The following is a 5984-nucleotide window of genomic DNA, read 5'->3' on the forward strand; positions in this document are numbered from 1 at the left end:
ACCAGCTAATTTTTTTGTGTTTTTTAGTAGAGACGGAGTTTCACCATGTTGGCCAGGCTGGTCTCGAACTCCTGAGCTTAGGTGATCCACCCGCCTCAGCCTCCTGAAATACTGAGATTACAGGCGTGGGCCACAACGCCCAATGGGCATCCTCTTGATGCTGTGGTTTTCAAACTTCTGGATCCAAAAGGATCATCAAGAAGCTTGTGGGCCGGGCACGGTGGCTCAAGCCTGTAATCCCAGCACTTTGGGAGGCCGAGACGCGTGGATCACAAGGTCAGGAGATCGAGACCATCCTGGCTAACACCGTGAAACCCTGTCTCTACTAAAAAATACAAAAAACTAGCCGGGCGAGGTGGCGGGCGTCTGTAGTCCCAGCTACTCGGGAGGCTGGGGCAGGAGAATGGCGTAAACCCGGGAGGCGGAGCTTGCAGTGAGCTGAGATCCGGCCACTGCACTCCAGCCTGGGCGATAGAGCGAGACTCTGTCTCAAAAAAAAAAAGAAGCTTGTGTAATTAAGCAAATATGAATCCATTTCCTTATTCTTCCCTCTCCCATTAAAAAATAAAATGGTGGTATTGTTCTCTTTCTGTTTTTCACTTAGCAACATATCTTGATTATTTTCCCATAGGCAGATATATCGAGCTACCTCATTCATTCATTCATTCATTCATTCATTCACAAATGTGTAGTAATTGTGTAGTATTCCATTACATGAATGCACCATCATTTTTGAAACTGTCTTCAGGGGATGGGCTTTTTTGGGTGTTTCCAGCCCTTTTATACTTGCAAACTGTGCTTCCCTGGGTCATCATGTCCATGGCATTTCCCATGTATGTGACAGTATCTGTCATATTTATTCCCAGAAGCTGATTTCCTGGGCCAAAGGGCATGCACATTTGTGGCCTAGAGGATATTGCCAAATTGCTGTCCAGCACCCATGCCAGCAAAGTAAGGGCGTGAAGTGGCTTCTTCCCAGAAATGCTCATGGCAGTCGGGGAAGGTTTAAAAATTTCAGATATGCCCCCACCCCCTGTATCTCTACAAAAAATTAAAAAAATTAGCCAGGCGTGGTGGCACATGCCCATAGTCCCAGCTACTTGGGAGGCTGAGGCTGGAGGATCCCTCGAGCCCAGGAGTTTGAGACTGCAGTGAGCCATGATTGCGCCACTGTACAGAGTGAGACTCTGTCCACCCCAAAAAAGAAAATGTCAGATGTGAAGCTTTGTCCAGAAGGGTGTGATGTAGGAGGCCTGGGAGCAGGGGGAGAAAGAGAGAAAGACAAGGAGAGCAAGAAGAGGAGATGGGGAACGAGGGCTCCAGAGACTCCCTTGGTTCAAATTCTGCTTCCACCAATTGGTAACTGGGAATCCTAAGCAAACAGTATCGCTTCTCTTGCCTCTTTTTTCTCATCCACAAAATACGGGCTCGTGAAAACATGTGGTGTTAGTTAAATAAGTTATTTAGAAACAAGTTATATGTGGCTGGGCGTGGTGGCTCATGCCTGTAATCCCAGCACTTTGGGAGGCTGAGGTGGGTGATCATTTTGAAGGGGGCCTGCCCCTCCACCCCTGTGGGTATTTCTCCCAAGGTGGAGACGAGAGACTGAGAAGAGAAAGAAGGCACAGAGACAAAGTATAGAGGAAGAAAAGTGGGCCCAGGGGACTGGCGCTCAGCAAGTGAGGACCTGCACCGGCACTGGTCTCTGAGTTTCCTCAGTATTTATTGATCACTTTCCCTACTATCTTGGCGAGGGGCATGTGGCAGGACTATAGGGTAATGGTGGGGAGGGGGTCAGCGGGAAAGCATGTGAGCAAAGGACTCTGTGTCATAAATAAGTTTAAGGAAAGGTGCTGTGCCTGGGTGTGCATGTAGGCCAGATTTATGTTTGACTTTACACAAACATCTCAGTGCAGTAAAGAGCAGTATTGCTGCCAGCATGCCTCACCTCCAGTCATAAGATGGTTTTCTCCTATCTCAGTAAATAGAATGTACGATCGGGTTTTACATCGAGATAGTCTATTCCCAGGGACAAGTAGGAGACAGATGCCTTCCTCTTATCTCAACTGAAAAGAGGCCTTCCTCTTTCACTAATCCTCCTTAGCACAAACCCTTTACGGGTGTCGGGCTGGGGGACGGTCAGGTCTTTCTCTTCCCACAAGGCCATATCTCAGGCTGTCTCAGTGGGGGGAAACCTTGGGCAATACCCAGGCTTTCTTGGGCAGAGGTCCCTGCAGCCTTCCACAGTGCATTGTGTCCCTGGGTACTCGAGACTGGAGAATGGTGGCGGCTTTTACCAAGCATGCTCCCTGCAAACACATTTTTACAAAGCACATCCTGCACAGTCCTAAATCCATTAAACCTTGAGTCAATACAGCACATGTTTCTGCGAGCACAGGGTTGGGGCTAGGGTTACAGATTAACAGCATCTCAAGGCGGAAGAAGTTTTCTTAGTACAGATCAAAATGGAGTTTCTTATGTCTTCCTTTTTCTACATAGACACAGTAACAGTCTGATCTCTTTCTTTCCCCCACACATTTGAGGTCAGGAGTTCAAGACCAGCCTGGCCAACATGGCGAAACCCCATCTGTACTAAAAACACAAAAATTAGCTGGGTGGTAGTGGCACGCACCTGGAATCCCAGCTACTTGGGAAGCCGAATCACTTGAGGTGGAGGTTGCGGTGAGCCAAGGTTGTGCCACTGCATTCCAGTCTGGGCGAGAGAGTGAGACCCTGTCTCAAAAAAAAAAAAGAAAGAAAGAAATTACATGGTTTAAAAAGTTATTTATTTAGCTGCTCAACAAATGGCAGCAATTATTATTGATATCTCCTGGGGCTTATGATTCTTCATCTGAAAAATGGCATAGCGTGGCACAGTGGCTCAGACCTGAAATCTCAGCACTTTGGCAGGCTGAGGTGGGAGTATTGTCTAAGAATAATGCATTAAAGCTCTTTGGTACAATGCCTGACAAATATCACTATGGACACCTGGCTGCTGTTTAAACAATTTTTAAGCTTTTTTTATTTTTGGCCAAGTCTCGCTCTGGTGCCCAGGTTGAAGTGCAGTGGCACAATCTTGGTTCACTGCAACCTCTTCCTCCTGCGTTCAAGTGATTCTCATGCCTCAGCCTCCCAAGTAGCTGGGATTACAGGCACGCACCACCACGTCTGGCTAAGTTTTTTGTATTTTTAGCAGACAAGACTTCACCATGTTGGCCAGGCTGGTCTTGAACTCCTGACCTCAGGTGATCCACCCGCCTCGGCCTCCCAAAGTGCTAGAATTACAGGTGTGAGCCATTGTGCCTGGCCTGCTATGACACATTAATCATGTAAGGTAAATAGTCAGTGGCTGGCACATGGATAGCCCTCAACAGACAAGACTTGATAAGTTCTGGACTTGGACTGAGTTCTGCCACTATTATTGCTAAGCAGATGCCATGTTAGGTGGTTCTGCGTTGGTCACAGAAGCACCGAATGTTCCTCAAATGTGAGATATATCCCCCAGAGGAGTTTCAGCCATATTTGTGTGCCCTGTGCCTGCCATCTGTCTGGATCCTCTTATGGAGAGGTATTAAACTCAAACAGTGCAAAGCTCAAAGGTTGATCTTATTTGCAAACATGCCTCTCCCACTCTTAGGAAGAGAGGCTTCATGAGAAACCACTCAGAAGTGGTGGTGTTTTTATTTAGTTTTTGGTTCTCTTTGAAAAAGAGAGAGAAAAAAGCAACATGTGTAAAAGACATATTTTGGGGTCTGACCAATTTCCAAGGTAAAACTTCCCCCCTGTTTTCTGAGCAATGAGCTCCCACAGACAGGGATGAGCCTCTGATGCTTTGCTTGCACAACGTGTCACAGCAATGGGACCAAGGATGGCACCGAGTCAACCCATCAGATGCTTTCTTCAGGTGTTTCAGAAACAGGGCAAAGGGAGTCTGGTTAAGTTGGGTTGTTCCCTTGAACAGGGATGTTGGATGTTGTAGACTTGGGAGCTGCGGGATGGGATCTTTTCCCACGTGGATAGAGAAGTACAGAGTGCCCATCTGCAGAGAGAGACAGAGAACTGTGAATTCCACGTGCAGGAGGAAAGGAATTGTAAGGACTTGGGGTGGCGGTGAAGTGTGTGGGTGGGGGAGGCTGGCAGAGAGAGCTGTGTGTACGTCCACATTTCTTGGTAGATTGCAAAAATGGCCACAGATTTTTCCCTTCCTAGTAAGAGGTGGAGTCAACTTCCCCATCCCTTGAATTTGGCCAGTCATGTGACTTTGGCCAATGAAGTCCTTTCTGTGGCAGAAGTGATGGCATGTTCACTTTGACTTGAGACTTAAGGAGCCTTGCAGTTTCCACTCTTACTCTTGGAATCTTTTCTCTGCCATGTGAACAAGCTTGTGTCACCCTGCTGGAGGATGAGAGACAACATGAAGGAGAGGCCAGTTGTCCCAGCTATGAGGTTATGTTAGTCCACACAGCCCCTGGGCAATCTGCCAACTGACCCCAGATGCAGGAGCGAGCCCTGCAGAGACCAGAAGAACTATCCAGCTGAGCCCAGCCCAAATGGATGACCCATGAAATTGCAAGCTAAATAAATGATTGTTGTTTCAAGCCACTGAATTTTGGGGAGGTAGTTTGTTACAAAGCAAACACTGACTGTCACACCTATGGATTGCTGAAAAATTTCATAGATCCTTATATGAAACTGTTCATTTTAGTTTTTCCTGAGCTACTTCAGTGAGTTTCTTTTGCATGGAGCCCAAGAGGTTTATGAAATATAGACTGCTTGTTTAGGTGGCTTCCAGGAATTTGATGAGCTGGGCAGATGGGGTGCTGGCAGTTGGCAAAAGGAGAGAAAAACAGCTCCTGGAGCTCTCCATAGGAGGGGAACATCTCACAGACAAATGACCAGGGAACCAGGAGGGAGGAAGTCACAAATGGAATCTCTACCCAGGAACCTCATTCTGTTCCCAAACCTAGGATTTCCTTCACACCCTTCCTGGTATTACCTCTTCAGCTGACAGGAGAGTTGCCCACATTTCAGCTGCATATTCCTGTTCTCTGCCTGTCAGTCCTGTAATGGAGAGAGAGAGAGAGAGAGAGAGAGACAGATAGACAAAGAGAGAGAGAATGAGAATCATCAACTGAATTATTATTTGCTCCCCAAATTAATATGTACTCCTAACACTCCAATGTGACTATATTTGGAGATAGATTCTTCAGACACAATAAGGTTAAATGAGATCATAAGAGTGGGGTCCTGATCCAATAAGACTGGTGTCCCTATAAGAAGAGGAAGAGACACCAGGGATGAGCATAGAGAAAAGGTCACATGAGGACACAGCGAGAAGGTGGCCTTCTGCAAGCCATGGAAAGAGTCGCTATGGGACATAAAATTGGCTGCCACCTTGATCTTGGACTTCCAGCCTCCAGAACTGTGAGAAAATAAATTTTTGTTGTTTAAGCCCCCCAGTCTGTGGCATTTTGTTACAGCAGCTGGAGCAAACTAATACAATCATCATCATCACATGGCTGAGGTTTATTGAAGGCTCATCACATTCCAGGCACTGTTCACAGCTCATGACTCCCACCATTTTACTTAATCCTCACTCCTGTCTTTGGAGGAAAGTATAATCATATTCCTGGGTTTTTTATTCCTTTTTTCTTTTTTTTTTTTTTTGGAGGATTTGGAAGCACAAATAAACAAGGCAAAGCAGCTTATTGCATAAAGCAAATTACTGATAAACGTCTTACTTGTGAAATGACTATTCAGGGAAAGAAATGGAAAGGTTTGGTAGATACAGGTGCGGACTCTGTTGCCCAGGCTGGAGTGCCGTGGCACTATTTCAGCTCACTGTAACCGCCGCCTCCCAGGTTCAAGCGATTCTGTTGGTAAAAGGCCCCCCAAAATCTGGCCATAAACTGGCCCCAAAACTGCCCATAAACAGTGGCCTGACCCTCCGGATCTTTCTTTTCCGGAGGACACTGGGTGAAAAG

At 46.7% G+C, this 5984-nt stretch overlaps 1 long non-coding RNA gene across 1 annotated transcript; it reads right to left on the reverse strand.

Moving 5' to 3' along the window:
- Nucleotides 1-3669: 3669 nt before the first annotated feature.
- Nucleotides 3670-5064, reverse strand: LOC105526912. The gene is made up of 2 exons (XR_001004164.1): nucleotides 4997-5064; nucleotides 3670-4039 (listed from the first exon to the last, which is right to left on the reverse strand). It is a non-coding gene; the product is annotated as an uncharacterized LOC105526912 (long non-coding RNA).
- Nucleotides 5065-5984: the final 920 nt, after the last annotated feature.

The sequence above is a fragment of the Colobus angolensis genome, unplaced genomic scaffold (assembly GCF_000951035.1).
Source record: "Colobus angolensis palliatus isolate OR3802 unplaced genomic scaffold, Cang.pa_1.0 Scaffold60, whole genome shotgun sequence".
NCBI lineage: Eukaryota > Metazoa > Chordata > Mammalia > Primates > Cercopithecidae > Colobus > Colobus angolensis.